Here is an 18107-nt window from a genome sequence, read left to right on the forward strand (position 1 = left end):
GGAAGTGTACTAATACCTACGTGGTCTCCCACTATTTGAGTGTGATGATGTTGGTTGGGGTATACACTGTGTGCATAGGTGGATCGAGTGATGTGTTCCTGTTAGAGGTACAATACATCATCCGAATACCTTTTTTTTTTGCCTGTATTGGTTTGATGGTACTTTCAGCTCACCTTCATTTGGCCGGTTATCACATAGTAGGGTTAAGGTGTATAATGAATTTGAATTTAAATTGGAAAAAGATAGTTGTAATAAGAAAACGTTAAGAAAATAGGATTTCGGGTAAAATTATTTTTTTAACGTTAAATGTTTGAAATAAAAAGGAAAACATTTTAATTTAATTCTTTATAGACAAAAAAGGTGATTGCTAAAATTAAATTAAAAAAAAAATTAAAGTGAAGATCGAGTGCTGGGCAAAATCTAAAAAGCCGAAAAACGATCAAATAAATTAAAAATTGGAAAAGGTGGTGAGTGTCTTAAAATGTTTTAAGTCTAGGCAGTAATTTATTGTTTCTTTTTTTTCGTATGCCAGTTTAATTCTCGGCGGCCCAAATTAATTCGCGGAGAGCGGGGCCGCCGCCTAAAAAAAAATTGAAGATAATTTATAATTTAAAAGAGGTACCTACTTACCGTCTTGAAGAATTTGTGTTTGTGATTGTCCTATATTTAAGTTTTTTTTGAAATTTTTAAATTAATTTTTTTTCACTTAACATCATAAACATTTTTAAATAGTATGTTAATACTGAAACTTGCGCTATCTTAAAAGATATTGTATCTTATTGTGTAAGCTAATTCCATCAAATAAATAAATAAATAAATAAATAATTCGTTGATTCATTAATTAAGTTTGCATAATCGGAAGTTTTTTTTTTTGCTTATTTCCATGGTGTAAGATTCGTGTTCGGTTTTTTGTATAGTGTCCTAATCGATACCTCCACAGAGCTCTTTAGGGGTAGGGATCTAGGGCTCCGTCGATTGCGTTTAAAACAAAAATACCGAAAAGGGTACTTCTACTCAAAGTAGAAATATAGACGTAGGACTTCCAACCTGGCTTTTTTTGTTACCATTTTCTTTTTGTTCTCTTTCTTGTTTTTAGTGTTAAATTTGTTTGTTAAGATATTTAGTGTGTACATCTTTTTTTGCGATAACTATTAGAGATCTGAACAATGATTACGCTGCCAATTAAATAAAATTAAACTTCCGACAGAAATGCCGGCGATAGAAATAAAAAGTTTTTTTTATGTTTCGTTCAAACGAAACAATGAGAGTTTAAGTTTCTTTTCAGGGGTGCCAGGGGTAGCGCATGACTAAACGATGACCTGAAACTGAACGTCGATCAACAATTTTGGGGGTATCCAACACTGGCCGCAGATACCTAAAGGTAGGGTGGGTAATCGCCTCACTGCACCAACATCCACAGTGCCCTGATGTGCCAATAGTCCGTCCGTTTATGTTTCCTTCCTTTTCCTCATTCCTTGGCCTTTTGCTTGCAGGCGAGGTTGAGTTTCGGGGGCAAGATCCCCGACGTCCGACGAGCTGACGCCGTGCACCGCAAGCAGTCCGCGTCCCCCGGAGCTCAACAATCCCACCTAACCTTTTCCAAATCTTCCTATCTCTTTCTCGTACCTCATCCTTATCCTACCCTTCCACTCCACCTACCTCCACACCTCCTCTTGTCACGCAACAAAATTAAAAAATTGTACATAAATGATGTAGACACCTCAATTGACTTTTGAACCTTATATACACTCCCATCGAAAAAGTGCATTTAATTAGTCCAACGGATATAATTAGGCTAACCATATAGTACTAGTAAATACCTAACACAATATATTTAACGCTATCCGCTACTCTAATGGTGCAAACAGACATTTGCTAATAGAAACTAAAGACATCTATTGCTCTTATTTTTAGGAGACTCTGTCCTCTATGGTTAGAGGAATCATCGACGAGCGATTATAATAATTTTTTAAGAATGGAAAAAGAAAATTATACGGAACTTTTGGATAAATTAACTCCAATGATAACTAAAACAAGAACAAAACACCGATAACCTATTTCTCCCCATGAGCGGCTATTGTTGACACTTTGTTTCTTGGCAAGTGGACAAACGTTCGAAGATTTAAGATTTTCAATTTTAAAATTTACTCATCGAAATCCACCGCTTGAATGAGCAAATTAGACCACACACTACACATGCTTGCATGTACAAACAAAAAAATATCAAACATTTTTGAAATCACTCATGCCGCATGCATAACCACACATGCAACGCCATACACTCGCAGTTTGCATGCACAGTCACTGGAATGTGCATGCATGTATGTGTAGTGTATGGGCCCTATAAGCAAAAGAATAGGACAGATTTGAAACAATTTCGTTTCGTTTATATAAGATAGAAAAAGTGAATAAATGTTTCCTGTGTATTAGTTTATTTCGTTGATTGCTTTTGGAGTTCCTTATGTGCGCGATGTTTGGGCAACTAACGATCAAACTATTTGGTTTCGAAAAGCTGCATGTGCGTGCCTAGCCTTAATGTTATTGATTGTTTTTTTTTTTTTAATGCAATCAATCTACGAAAAAATACTTTACTAACAAACATTAAAAAAAATAACAGAAGTAAACTACATAACATGAAGTAAAAAAATCGAAAATATAATTATCTGTTAATTATAACTGAACGAAACATTGCGAAGAACCAGCAATTATAAATTATTATCGAAGTTCCCTAAACTCAAACCAAGCTGAAAACGGTAAGATTGTTTAAAATATCATTAAAAGCTGTAAGGAAAAAAATGTATTCAAGGTAAAAAAACTAATTTTTCGCGATTTTCAGCAAAACGGTAGGTTTTATCATAAAAATATTTCAAACAAAAATTGTAGATCATAAAATTATCTACAAAAAATGAATTAATACTTTTTTTTCTACGAGCCACCGTTTTTGAGATATAAAGATCCAAAAAGTTGTAATCGTCATAATATGCATGCTACGTATATATGTATACCATACAAATGTTTTCCTTGAGTTCGAATGTTTCCTAAAACCACTTGAGGGATCTTCCTGGTTTAGGGACAAAAAAACGATAACATTTAATCATTTCTTAAGAAGCTCCTGAGAATTGATGGCTTTTTAATTCCAAAACAATTTTAGTCCCTTTTTCAATATCATGCAAACATCAGATTAGAGGATACATTTTTTCAAAACCTTTATTCCAATTATAGATGTTTAAATGGTAGACAGGTGCATTCAAGAGGACACAAGCGTCCACAGGTTTTTCTCAAAACCCACCTCTGTGTATCAACTCTTACTTTCACCTCCCGGTGAACATCGGGTGCCTAGTACCTCAACTGGAGATTGGGTTGCAACCCCAGTGGAAAGTTGTTGGGGGCAGCAAACGAAAGAGGTGGGGAGAGGTGCTTCTACTAAGGCACCTCTTCTTATCCAGACGGCAGTGAAGAAATTCCCAAGATGGAATCAACTGTGGCGTCTACAGTTCCACTAAGGTTGAACTACTTAGTGAACACCTAATACTGCTTCTTTCACTTATTCGGAGCCCAGACCTGTAAGGAACGGTTTTATCCGGCTCCCCATCCTTGGAGTTATACTTAGGATCTGGCCCTCCACGTTGAGGGTTGTGCGTCGGGGTGACTTCCTGGCCACGTAAAAGCCTCATAGTTGCGAAGCACCAACAAGCCTCGGATACGGACGGATTTACTGTTGACAACCAACGCAAACGAATTAAGGACAACGAACTTCGGATATGCACGTGGAATGTTAGGTACCTTAACAGACCACGTGCAGCCGAAGAATTAGCGGAGGCCCTAGACCGATATAAAGCAGATATCACCGCCATCCAGGAAATACGATGGGATGGGCCGGGCAAAAAGAGTATAAAAAATGCGATATTTACTATGGTGACTGCTACCATGAAAACCAACAGCACTTATTTGGATGCGGCTTCGTCATTGGAGCCAGACTTAGGCAAGAAGTCTTGAGCTATAGGTGCATCAATGAGCGTCTCATGACCATACGCATCAAGGCTAAATTCGGCTACATTAGCCTGATATGCGCGCACCCCCCACAGAAGAGAAAGATGACAACACCAAAGATATGTTCTTCGAGCTCCTAGACAAAACATATGAGCAGTGTCCTAGCTACGATATTAAAATTGTCCTGGTCGATTTTAATGCCAAGCTAGAAAGGGAAAAAATGTTTGGTGGAATAATCATGAAGAACAGGCTGCACGATAACACTTCCGACAACGGATTCAGGCTCATAGATTTTGCTGCGGGGTGAAACGTCATGGTAGCCAGTACGCGTTTTCCACACCTCAACATCCACAAACAAACTTGGACTTCTCCAGATCAATCTACCGTCAACCAGATTGACCATATTGCGATCGACGCCAGTTACGCTTCCAGCATCATGGATGTCCAAACTTTCCGAGGAGCTAACATCGACTCGGCCACTACCTCGTTGTAGCCAAGGTAGAACTTCGGATTTCCAGACCCAAGGCAAAACAAGGAGGTGCTGGGAGAAGGTACAACGTCGAACGGCTACAATCGCCAGAGATCGCCAAATCCTTTTCCGACCGAGTTACAAGTAACCTCTCTCGAAGTTCTCTGCCGCCAACAAAAGGTATCGAAAACCAGTGGCAACATTGCCAAGATGCAATCAGAGAAGCTGCCTCTGATGTGCTGGGTTTCAAACAGCCCCCATCAAGGAACCCCTGGTTTGATGAGGAATGTCGGCAGGTAAATGCAGCCAAACAACAAGCACGCAAAGCGTCGCTGCAATAAAAGGACGAGAGCTGCTCATGAGCTCTTTGAGCAGAAGAGGCGTGAGGACCGCCGACTTCTCAGAAGGAAAAAGAGAGGGCATGAGAAGCGTGCGGTCGAAGATGTTGATAGGTTTAAAAGCAGAAATGAAGTTCGAAAGTTTTATGAACAGGAAAACGAAATTCACAGGTACATAAACATAGAACCGAAGGCTGCAAAGACGAAAGTGGAAACATTATATGGGAACCGCAGTCAATACTGAGGATATGGAAGGACCAGTAAGTAAGTAAGTAATTCATTTATTAACAGTTTTTTAAATAAATACATAAACATTTGTTTTTGAATTTAAAAGCTTTGGCTTTGCCGTCAGCTCGACTAGCAACTTAAATTTTTATAACATTGGTAAACTTTGTTTTAAATTTCAGTTTTAATTATATTTTGATTTTTGTATACATATATACATCTACTAGTTTTATCATATTCACTCATAATCAATTTTCTTAATCTGCGAATTTCCTTCAGATAGTTGACAAGATTTTTCCAATCTGGTCCATTCAATATTAAAATTGTCTCTTGAAGAGTGAGAGAGATTTTTTTTAAAATATGAGAATCTCTTGTATTTGAAAATTGGACATAGGCTTATAAAATGGAAGCAGGCTTCTTTAGATTTATTATTGTAGAGTGCACATAACTGGTTGAAACTCCCATTGTATGGTCTACCTTTGAGACATAAGACTTCCCATCTAGCTTTGAAAATCAAAGAAATATCTTTGTAGCTTAAAGATTCATTGAAATAGTTATTGTTACTTAGATTAAATTGCAACTGGCTATATAATATTCGACTTTCTGATTCAAAGCTGCTTTTATAAATTGATTCCGAACCGAGTCTTCATTAGGCTGGATAATTTTATATATTTTTTCCTTAACATCAAGAATGTTACTTGTATTAATTTGCATATCTTCACCAATTCGTTTCCATTTGTCATACCACCAATCTTTGTTCCTTATTTCGTAAAGCAGCATTATTTTGCTCAGTTGCTCATCTGGAAAACTTAAGACTTCAATAATACAATCCGCTTGTAATTTCAAAGTGCTTGTAAATAATTTTTGGTTCAGCGTTTTAATTGGTAGGTTGAAGATTTTTTGATGAAACTCCTCTGAAATTTCTCAATTTACTCATACTCTTCCATTCCCCAAACTTGAGCTTCATAACATAAAGTGGACTTCACAACTAAATTAAAAATTTGGTATTTGGTAGACAAATATACAAGGTTGTTCGAGAAGATCTTTCTCCATGTTAAGTTTATTAGACTTTGTGATATTTTGGCTTTAATGTTAAGGTGTTTACTAAAATTCAGTCGTGGGTTGAGGTTCACTCCAAGATATCTATATTTGTTTGTCACCTCCAAACTTTTTCCGTTGTTTTTCCAATTACTTCCAACTTCAGTCCGATTGGATCGCGCAAAGATCATTATTTTTGATTTTTCTGTGTTGATTTCTAATCCCAATTTATCGCAGTATGCAGACAGTCGGTTTATCATCAATTGAAGATTTTCTTTCGATTCCGATAGTATGACCATGTCGTCATCATAAAGTAAAGCATTTATCCAGATTCCAGCCATTTTAATTCCTCCAGGTAAGTTGTTTACTATGTCATTAATGAATAGTGAAAATAAAAGAGCACTAAGCGGATATCCTCGTTTGACACCAGAATCAGTACTAAACCATTCAGAATAATGCGCTCCATCCCAGACGTTAGCTTCTGTGTTTGTATACATATTCTTGATGATATGTGCAAATCAGTCAACAAACATCGAGTAAACCTTTTTATTTCTTGCCTCAAATGCTTTCACTATCGATGACAGAGTAAAAATTTGGTCGACAGTGGAGTAATTTTTCCTAAATCCAGCCTGGAAGTCTGATAATATCTTTTTCTCTTCTACCCACATACCTTAGCTATAATATTCGTTAAAGATAAACCTCTGTAGTTTGAGACGTTATTTAAGGAACCTTTGTTATGTATTGTGAAGATAACCGATTTTTTGTACGAGGAAGGAACTTCCGCTTTCGTAAGAATTTTGTTAAAAAGCACAACAAGTTGCAGCTTAAAACTTTGCGATGCATTCTTAAAAAATTCGTACGGTACACCATCTTCAACTGGTGCTTTATTATTTTTATCCGAAGAAGTATTTCCCAACGTAACCTATTGGCTCTAGCTGATAGAGGATTCTTTCAGGATCTCTTTTCAGACACCGCTGCGTAAATTGTATATTGTTTTGTATGTATGTTTATAAAAACTACAAGAAATCGTAATGAATTATATTCTGTTCTTCTTAAAACCGTAGTCCGGAAATGATAAAACTTTTCACAAGTAAACATCAAACGATCTACGCCGGCTTTGATCCAACTGCCGATAGTCTACACTTTGGTAATCTCCTGGTAATAATTTGACTTTTGCATTGTCAACGAGAAGAACAAAATCCAATTGCGTTAGTTGGTCATTGAGACAAATTAATTGGCTATAGAAAAACAGCTTAATAGAATATTCAAGAATCATCAGAATGTACTTTGGGACACTAGTAAAAATAAAAATGATCTATCTCCTATTAGGTAACTATAATAGAAATCTAATGCGCTTTAAAACTCCATCAATTTGATAATCTTTCTTTCAGAGTCGTCAACAATGCATCATGGTACGAAAATCTAAATGTAGTCGACTTTGTTACCAATATGGCAAGACACTTTTGAATGGTATCAATGCTCTCAATATCGTCAGTCCAGTCGCGACTTGAGATTGCAGCTGGAATGAGCTTTACCGAATTCACATATCAAATTTTCCCAGTTTATGACTGGTTGCATTTGCTTCAGAAATACGATTGTCGCTTCCAAATGGGAGGCAGTGACTAAATGGGAAACTTAATGACTGGCTAGGAATCATCAGCAGAGTAGAAAAAAAATCAGTATTTGGAATGACACTGCCTCTTGTTACCAACGAAGAAGGAGACAAGTTCGGAAAATCTGCTGGCAATAGTATTTGGCTGGACGAAGAAAGTTGTTCAAGTTGTTTTATCCCACTGAATGAAATTGCATTTCTCATTTAATCACCAGAGAAGAGAAAAGCACAAACGATTCTAGCTGAAGATATGACGCTTCTAGTCCATAGAAGTGATTTTTAATAAACAAATAAATCACTTCTTTTAGCTATTTAAGTTTTTCTCATTCCAGAGGCATGTCTAAAACAAGCCCAAAAAGTCACAGAGGCGCTCTATAAGGGAAATTTTGAAGGACTAGGTGAACTGAATTACAACGAAATCCGATCGTTGAGATTTTTCCAGAGCCTGGACTATCCATTCTTGATCTGGCACTAAAAGCTACATGTTTTACAACAGAGAGTAAGTGAAAAGTGTTATGTTTTTGCTTAAAGTAATTTATTTTTAAATTAAAAATCTTCTTTCAGCTGATACGATGAGTATCATCATAGTTGGAGGGTTCTATATCAACCAAAAGCGAACTCAAAACTTCGCACTAACATCACACTAACTCATCAGCACTAACATCACATACCATTCCTATCTATTAGTTTAAAATGTTAAATGTCTTCTTTTTGTTGGCAAGGATGAGCATATGAATAAAAACAATTTGTTTAGCTTATATCCATAATAAATTTTACATTAATTAAAAGTCATTAATAATAATATTGTATTCTTTTTTGTGATAAAAAAAATAGTTTTAATCATTAAACATGTTAATCATGTTCATATATTTTTTTAAATGCAATAAAATTAATACAAATATGTTTTTAAATTCCAGTATAACTCAACTCCACTCAACTCAATTAGTGACATAATATACATACATTAAAGGCTTTTCTAGGCTCACTAAATTCATGAAGTAGCTTTTTTTTTTTAAAAAATGTGATGATTTCCAAATCTACAATATCTTTTTCAATATTTCGCTTAAATCATCAGAAGAATAAGAAGTTTGAAACGGGAATAATTTTAAAAATATGAAATTTAATTTAACGGATGATTTTTTCCAATTAGAAAAACGAGCAAACAAAAAACAGTGCAAAATTTATATCGCTTAAATAGGCGGGTACAAATTCCAACGAACATTTTAGTTATGTAGGTCCCATTTTGTTCAAGGTTCGAGTTGTGCTGCCCCCAAACAACCGAAAATGGGATGTTTTATATTGGCTAATCATATCAATTTGTACATTACCATTTGTATATTTTCAAAATTCGTTTGATTTAACCGAATTCAACCCCTGAAGCAAAAAGCACCAACATTTTTGAATTCAAAACAAATTCCTTTATTATTAAAGTAAAGTAAATTACTTTAAATTATTGCTTTAAAATGCAAAGGAGGTCAATGATCCCTATCTTACCCTTTCTTTGAATAATTGCCATGTTCGTCCTCATCTTGAATATGGTTCGCAGGTATGAACTTCCTATTACGAAATTCATAGAAAACGTATTGAATCAATTCAACATAATTTCATTCGCTTTGCCCTAAAGGGTCTTCCTTGGGATGATCCTTATGATCTGCCTCACTATGAACATCGTATTCTACCTCTTCAAATGCAATCTCTCCATCAAAGGCGTGTTAATAATGACTTAGTATTTTTTCATCAACTCATTAATGGTGAAATTCATGCACCTTATTTGCTATCTTGTGTACATTTGAATTACCGGGGCGGAACTCATCACCTGCGCACATTTGATTTTATACATATTGACTTCCATAGAACTAACTATGGCAAGATTGAAGCTTTAAGTCGAATGAGCATTTTATATAACTTAAACTGTTCATCGATAGATTTAAATCTAAATAAGGTGGGATTAAAATCATTGTTTAGAACCAGTGCTCCACTATCGTAAACGTTCTCATTTTATTTTTTGTTCTGTAATAGTTAAATGCTAATTTTGTTTTGTATTTTGTGCGTGTGTTATTTTATATTTGTATTATTTTTTACTAACAACTAACACATGCACTTGTGATGAGCCTCTGATCGTAGTTTGACGCTTGCTAGAAGCTTACTACTTTCTGAAATTCTGAAGTGTAAAAAAAGACTCGATGTCAGTTGGGATTCTTGAGAGACAGATGTCCAGTTTGTGACGAAAAGTTCCCGCCTCTTCTTCTCTCCATTTAAGTCGGGGTAATAGCTTTAGATTTGTTTGATGTGAACCGCGTTCTGTTTTAAATTCTACGGTGATTGGCATATGATCAGAGAAAAACCTCTATGGAACCTCAAACTTATTTATGAGTTTAATCCAATCGTTGTTCACCATACAGTAATCAATCACTGATTTGCCTGATCCTCCAATAAACGTATATTGACTATCTAGGTCACCCTTGGTGCATCCATTCAAGAGAAATCATACAGTTGAAGCATATCGAGTAGTACAGTGCTTTCTATTGCATGATAAGTCTGTGGATGTTCTAGAGTTAACGTTCAAACAATCATTGTTGACATTTCTTAAGGTAGTTATTTAATTGTAACTTGTTCTAGCATTGAAATCTCCAATTAATAATATACTCTCATTTGAATGAATAGAGAGATTATCATTTAGTTGTTCAAAATCTTCTGTCCACTTATTACAATTTAAATATAGAGGCATTATATACATGTTAGTTTTTAATAATTTAATTACAGTTGTTTCTTGCATTACAGTAAAATCGTATAATTGAAGATGTGATGTTTTTATATCAAAAACACAAACTCCACTTTCACGTCCGTTAATAGATGTTTTAATAGCAGGAATCCAATGTATTTTATATCCATTGAAATATTTTATAAATTGAAAGGAAAACTATTTCAAAAGTTTTGACAAAGTTGAAAAAATCTACAAACAATAATTTACTTTTGAGACCAGATATGTTATACGCTAATATTTTACAAAAACTATTAATTAAAGAGCTGACGGCATTTAATTCTCAATTTCTGGATACACTACTACTACTACCATTGCTACTACTTTGTTGAAGTGGAATCCCTGGTGAACCATTAGGTGGTATTGATCTAGTACTTTCATCTTGACGTCTACAAGTATTTGGCTGCTTTGTGTTTATGACAATCATAGAGCCCCGACTAAATGGGTTTGCTCTCTTTCGGCCTACAAGCTAAATTGAGAGGATTTTGTCCATAAGGATAAGAATGTGTTAGTTGTCGCGTGCATTTCTTATGGGACCAAGCGATTATGAATGTAGTTGTTATGGAATTTGTGCCCATATTGCTCAACAGTGGGGAAAAAAACTATGAGGTGAACTCAGCCGTTCAAAAAAGAGATCCGTTGCATTTAAAAATTGAAAAATTAATGTAATATTTTAAGAAAAATAAATTTCGCAACATCTTTTTAGTGAAAACTGTGCTAAAAATGATATTTGACTGCTTTTGGCAAACAAATTCTATGATTTTTATGAAAAGTTTCGCTAAAAACAGAAAAAATCATGCCGATCATCAGTACGGACGCACCCTAGAACTGCAATGCGAACGTGGCCCAATTTGACTTGTTCCCAGTTTTGACAGATCAACAGCAAGGTGAGTATTTTGACAACGAAAATTAAAAGGAAAACAAATTACATTTTCTGTAATTTAAATAAATCAAAACAAAATACAAGTCAAAACTAATAAAAACAAAGTTGTTAATAGTACTCCTGATTAACAATTTCATACAAAATTATTCAAAGTCAACTATTTCATCGATCTAAAACGTGCCTTCATCATATCCGAAGAAGTATTTCCCAACGTAACCTATTGGCTCTAGCTGATAGAGGATTCTTTCAGGATCTCTTTCCAGACACCGCTGCGTAAATTGTATATTGTTTTGTATGTATGTTTATAAAAACTACAAGAAATCGTAATGAATTATATTCTGTTCTTCTTAAAACCGTAGTCCGGAAATGATAAAACTTTTCACAAGTAAACATCAAACGATCTACGCCGGCTTTGATCCAACTGCCGATAGTCTACACTTTGGTAATCTCCTGGTAATAATTTGACTTTTGCATTGTCAACGAGAAGAACAAAATCCAATTGCGTTAGTTGGTCATTGAGACAAATTAATTGGCTATAGAAAAACAGCTTAATAGAATATTCAAGAATCATCAGAATGTACTTTGGGACACTAGTAAAAATAAAAATGATCTATCTCCTATTAGGTAACTATAATAGAAATCTAATGCGCTTTAAAACTCCATCGATTTGATAATCTTTCTTTCAGAGTCGTCAACAATGCATCATGGTACGAAAATCTAAATGTAGTCGACTTTGTTACCAATATGGCAAGACACTTTTGAATGGTATCAATGCTCTCAATATCGTCAGTCCAGTCGCGACTTGAGATTGCAGCTGGAATGAGCTTTACCGAATTCACATATCAAATTTTCCCAGTTTATGACTGGTTGCATTTGCTTCAGAAATACGATTGTCGCTTCCAAATGGGAGGCAGTGACTAAATGGGAAACTTAATGACTGGCTAGGAATCATCAGCAGAGTAGAAAAAAAATCAGTATTTGGAATGACACTGCCTCTTGTTACCAACGAAGAAGGAGACAAGTTCGGAAAATCTGCTGGCAATAGTATTTGGCTGGACGAAGAAAGTTGTTCAAGTTGTTTTATCCCACTGAATGAAATTGCATTTCTCATGAGATTTTTCCAGAGCCTGGACTATCCATTCTTGATCTGGCACTAAAAGCTAGATGTTTTACAACAGAGAGTAAGTGAAAAGTGTTATGTTTTTGCTTAAAGTAATTTATTTTTAAATTAAAAATCTTCTTTCAGCTGATACGATGAGTATCATCATAGTTGGAGGGTTCTATATCAACCAAAAGCGAACTCAAAACTTCGCACTAACATCACACTAACTCATCAGCACTAACATCACATACCATTCCTATCTATTAGTTTAAAATGTTAAATGTCTTCTTTTTGTTGGCAAGGATGAGCATATGAATAAAAACAATTTGTTTAGCTTATATCCATAATAAATTTTACATTAATTAAAAGTCATTAATAATAATATTGTATTCTTTTTTGTGATAAAAAAAATAGTTTTAATCATTAAACATGTTAATCATGTTCATATATTTTTTTAAATGCAATAAAATTAATACAAATATGTTTTTAAATTCCAGTATAACTCAACTCCACTCAACTCAATTAGTGACATAATATACATACATTAAAGGCTTTTCTAGGCTCACTAAATTCATGAAGTAGCTTTTTTTTTTTAAAAAATGTGATGATTTCCAAATCTACAATATCTTTTTCAATATTTCGCTTAAATCATCAGAAGAATAAGAAGTTTGAAACGGGAATAATTTTAAAAATATGAAATTTAATTTAACGGATGATTTTTTCCAATTAGAAAAACGAGCAAACAAAAAACAGTGCAAAATTTATATCGCTTAAATAGGCGGGTACAAATTCCAACGAACATTTTAGTTATGTAGGTCCCATTTTGTTCAAGGTTCGAGTTGTGCTGCCCCCAAACAACCAAAAATGGGATGTTTTATATTGGCTAATCATATCAATTTGTACATTACCATTTGTATATTTTAAAAATTCGTTTGATTTAACCGAATTCAACCCCTGAAGCAAAAAGCACCAACATTTTTGAATTCAAAACAAATTCCTTTATTATTAAAGTAAAGTAAATCATAAATAATTTTGAATACAAATTATCCTAGTCAGCAAAGAAAAAGTAAAATATACAATATATACAAAAAAGTTGTTTGCAAAAAAGATTATTTTCTAGATTGTACATAGAAATAAATCTAGGCTTCAATTTGACCAACTTTTACAAAAACTTTCGACGATAATGCGTGTTTTGACGTTATTTCTTTTCGGGCGTGTGTATGTATTCACAAAATTATATTTCATCAAGAAACTAAGGGTAACATCATCGCCTGGTCTTAGTCCTTCTTCAGGTGTTAAGTTCAATTTGATTGTTACTTTATTGGACTTTCTCCAAGTGGTGAATCTATAAAAAAAATAAGAGAAACATAGAATAAGAATTTTCAGTTCGATTTTTTTGTTATTTACTTTGGTTCCTTCCGTTGAACTTTTATTCCAAGTCGATCATTCGCCGTTCCTCTTCCTTGGGTGGCAGTTTCATAATGGTTGTGGTCACATCGTACATCGTTGGGTTAGTTAGCTTGAGGATCAATTCAGTGGACGTGCCAGATTTCAGTGGCTTTTCACAACGCACAAGCAGAACGTCTGGCACATGGTAGTTAGCAAACAATTGCATGCGATACTTGATCGATCCTGGATGGTACTCCGGCTTGATGACATTGTGTTCGCATTGTCCACAACGCAGAGATCTCTTGATACACAAACACTTTCGCTGCGGATAGAGATTGTTCACGCTGAATTGTCGTGACTGTAAAGAAATTAATTTTATTATATAAGGAAATCTCGAATCGAAGTTGACTTACCGTTTTTGATGTTGATTTTGTGTGTGAAAATCGATGAATTCAACTCGCCGACATTATCAGTAGCTGCCGATGGACTGATCTAAATGTGTTTGGGCTTTAGGGGATTCTTTTCGGGCCTGCCCATTTGCCTCCGAATGATTGCCACCGTTAAGCCAGTGCGATCCTTAAGAGCAAAATGATTGTATTCGTTTTAGATTTAATATTTTAATTCACTTATTATACAGTTAAGGTTAGAATTTGTGCGATTTTGGAGTCTTCCTTCGATTTTATTCATGTTGTTTCTTGCTTCTCTTGCAGAACTATCGACTGGTAGTACTCCTTACACCTAGAAGATTAAGATTAAGCGAGTTGACCACGATATGAATGTTTTGATTCGTACTTACACATCGTCGTTTTTTTTTAGCGGCTCGCATTTTATTTTTTGGCAGCTGATGAATATTCCGAGTTGCCAGTTGCTGCTGTTATTTCGTTTCAACACCAACACTCAGCTGCTGGGAGAAAGGCGTTAGCGGTCGACTATTGAATGGCAAAACTTCCACTTGCATCATTCACTTAATGGTGTTGTTGCTGATGGTTTTCTTGCATTGAATGCGTTTGACTATTGGTAGAGATGGTAACACCTCCGCCGTCAACGCCTGTGGCTGGTGGCAGATACACAATGGGTATCTGTGGTTATAAACTTTAATATTATTTTGTTAAGGGAAATATAATATACAAAAAACTTCCTGCAAATCAGTGGTTTGTGTGCTTGGTCTTCCAGACTTCTTAGGGAAATTGCTTCCTGCATGAGAGTATGTTATTGACACTATCCAAAATGAAAAGACAGACTATAAAATAAATCGATTATTGTTGCACCTCCTTCACTGCAATTTGAATTACTTTTTATTCAATGAAGTAAACTTGTATATACCCTCTTCATTATAAAGAATTTTGGTCTGAAAAATATCAAATTATATTAAAAATCAAAACAATTAACAAAAAATTGCTCTTCAAATCCGAAACCCAGGTCACAAAAATTCCATAAGTTTCATTTTAGCCCAATTCCCTATTTTGCTTTTTTTTTCTCCACTCACATGTATTCACCGATAGCGAATTTGAGAGAGTTTACCTCGAATTTGAGAGAGTTCACATCTTATAAAATTTGAGGAAGTTTCAGGTAGGACGGGTACCGGTCGGGACTCTAGATAATATATTTCCTCTATGATGACAATTCTGAAGTCCAGCTGTCCAAACATTTGTTGTAGTTCACTTTCGCCATCATTTCCATTAATTTTAAGTTTATCATTATTATTATTCAAATAAAAGATTTTATTTTCAATATGAAGAGTGTTGTTTTTAATTATCACCGAAGCATTTGGTTTATATTGTTTGATAATTGTACTATATTGTAACAAAATTCTTCGTTTTAACTGCATATGCTTAGTTAGATCTCGTTGGATGTAAACACCTGTGTTCTTCAGTCTAGCGGAGTTCTTAAGCATTTTTAATGCAGTTTCGTTGCAAACAGTGTTTAGTTTCATTTTTATTATGTTGTTGTTTCTGCTTAAACCCATAAAGGTTTTGAAATTCCTTGTATATCTGCTTTATCTAATAGCAACTGAGTAATGCAACTAACTTTTTCTTCCGGGTCAGTGCATTCAGATGGAAGGGAGAAAATAATATTTTTACCCTTAAGCTCATGAAAGGACCACTTTTGCAGACTGTATAACGGCGACAACGAACTGAATTCCGCTGTCAGGCAGGATGATCAATTCAACATAGACGACGAAAGCCAACCATCTCGTCCTCCCGACTTAGACGAAGTAAAGATTGCCATATCCAAGCTGCAGTCTAATAAAGCCTCTGGAGCGGATGGCTTAAATGCCGAGCTCTTCAAAGCAGCTGGAGATAAGTTGGTTAGGAGCATGCACCAACTTATCTGTAAGATATGGTCGGAAGAAAGCATGCCCGATGAATGGAACCTCAGTATTGTTTGCCCGATCATGAAAAAAGGAGACCCTCTAAACTGCACCAACTAAAAAAAATAGTTTTAATCATTAAACATGTTAATCATGTTCATATATTTTTTAAATGCAATAAAATTAATACAAATATGTTTTTAAATTCCAGTATAACTCAACTCAACTCAACTCAATTAGTGACATAATAAACATACATTAAAGGCTTTTCTAGGCTCACTAAATTCATGAAGTAGCTTTTTTTTTTTTAAAAATGTGATGATTTCCAAATCTACAATATCTTTTTCAATATTTCGCTTAAATCATCAGAAGAATAAGAAGTTTGAAACGGGAATAATTTTAAAAATATGAAATTTAATTTAACGGATGATTTTTTCCAATTAGAAAAACGAGCAAACAAAAAACAGTGCAAAATTTATATCGCTTAAATAGGCGGGTACAAATTCCAACGAACATTTTAGTTATGTAGGTCCCATTTTGTTCAAGGTTCGAGTTGTGCTGCCCCCAAACAACCAAAAATGGGATGTTTTATATTGGCTAATCATATCAATTTGTACTTTACCATTTGTATATTTTAAAAATTCGTTTGATTTAACCGAATTCAACCCCTGAAGCAAAAAGCACCAACATTTTTGAATTCAAAACAAATTCCTTTATTATTAAAGTAAAGTAAATCATAAATAATTTTGAATACAAATTATCCTAGTCAGCAAAGAAAAAGTAAAATATACAATATATACAAAAAAGTTGTTTGCAAAAAAGATTATTTTCTAGATTGTACATAGAAATAAATCTAGGCTTCAATTTGACCAACTTTTACAAAAACTTTCGACGATAATGCGTGTTTTGACGTTATTTCTTTTCGGGCGTGTGTATGTATTCACAAAATTATATTTCATCAAGAAACTAAGGGTAACATCATCGCCTGGTCTTAGTCCTTCTTCAGGTGTTAAGTTCAATTTGATTGTTACTTTATTGGACTTTCTCCAAGTGGTGAATCTATAAAAAAAAATAAGAGAAACATAGAATAAGAATTTTCAGTTCGATTTTTTTGTTATTTACTTTGGTTCCTTCCGTTGAACTTTTATTCCAAGTCGATCATTCGCCGTTCCTCTTCCTTGGGTGGCAGTTTCATAATGGTTGTGGTCACATCGTACATCGTTGGGTTAGTTAGCTTGAGGATCAATTCAGTGGACGTGCCAGATTTCAGTGGCTTTTCACAACGCACAAGCAGAACGTCTGGCACATGGTAGTTAGCAAACAATTGCATGCGATACTTGATCGATCCTGGATGGTACTCCGGCTTGATGACATTGTGTTCGCATTGTCCACAACGCAGAGATCTCTTGATACACAAACACTTTCGCTGCGGATAGAGATTGTTCACGCTGAATTGTCGTGACTGTAAAGAAATTAATTTGTATTATATAAGGAAATCTCGAATCGAAGTTGACTTACCGTTTTTGATGTTGATTTTGTGTGTGAAAATCGATGAATTCAACTCGCCGACATTATCAGTAGCTGCCGATGGACTGATCTAAATGTGTTTGGGCTTTAGGGGATTCTTTTCGGGCCTGCCCATTTGCCTCCGAATGATTGCCACCGTTAAGCCAGTGCGATCCTTAAGAGCAAAATGATTGTATTCGTTTTAGATTTAATATTTTAATTCACTTATTATACAGTTAAGGTTAGAATTTGTGCGATTTTGGAGTCTTCCTTCGATTTTATTCATGTTGTTTCCACCACAGGACCACTTTTGCAGACTGTATAACGGCGACAACGAACTGAATTCCGCTGTCAGGCAGGATGATCAATTCAACATAGACGACGAAAGCCAACCATCTCGTCCTCCCGACTTAGACGAAGTAAAGATTGCCATATCCAAGCTGCAGTCTAATAAAGCCTCTGGAGCGGATGGCTTAAATGCCG

At 34.9% G+C, this 18107-nt stretch overlaps 2 long non-coding RNA genes and 2 pseudogenes across 2 annotated transcripts; 2 read left to right on the top strand and 2 right to left on the bottom strand.

Annotated features, from left to right (window-relative positions):
• The first annotated feature begins 6796 nt into the window (after positions 1-6796).
• On the top strand, positions 6797-8431 carry LOC129950556 (tyrosine--tRNA ligase, mitochondrial-like; annotated as a pseudogene).
• A 776-nt stretch (positions 8432-9207) lies between these two features.
• Positions 9208-18107, top strand: part of LOC129950557 (tyrosine--tRNA ligase, mitochondrial-like) — a 103008-nt pseudogene continuing 94108 nt past the window's right edge.
• LOC129951777 (uncharacterized) lies at positions 13509-14465 on the bottom strand. The gene is made up of 3 exons (XR_008782227.1): positions 14221-14465; positions 13826-14165; positions 13509-13763 (listed from the first exon to the last, which is right to left on the bottom strand). It is a non-coding gene; the product is annotated as an uncharacterized LOC129951777 (long non-coding RNA).
• Positions 16923-17860, bottom strand: LOC129951776 (uncharacterized). Its single transcript, XR_008782226.1, has 3 exons — positions 17637-17860; positions 17241-17580; positions 16923-17177 (listed from the first exon to the last, which is right to left on the bottom strand). It is a non-coding gene; the product is annotated as an uncharacterized LOC129951776 (long non-coding RNA).

Source organism: Eupeodes corollae, chromosome 3, assembly GCF_945859685.1.
Source record: "Eupeodes corollae chromosome 3, idEupCoro1.1, whole genome shotgun sequence".
NCBI classification, from domain to species: domain Eukaryota; kingdom Metazoa; phylum Arthropoda; class Insecta; order Diptera; family Syrphidae; genus Eupeodes; species Eupeodes corollae.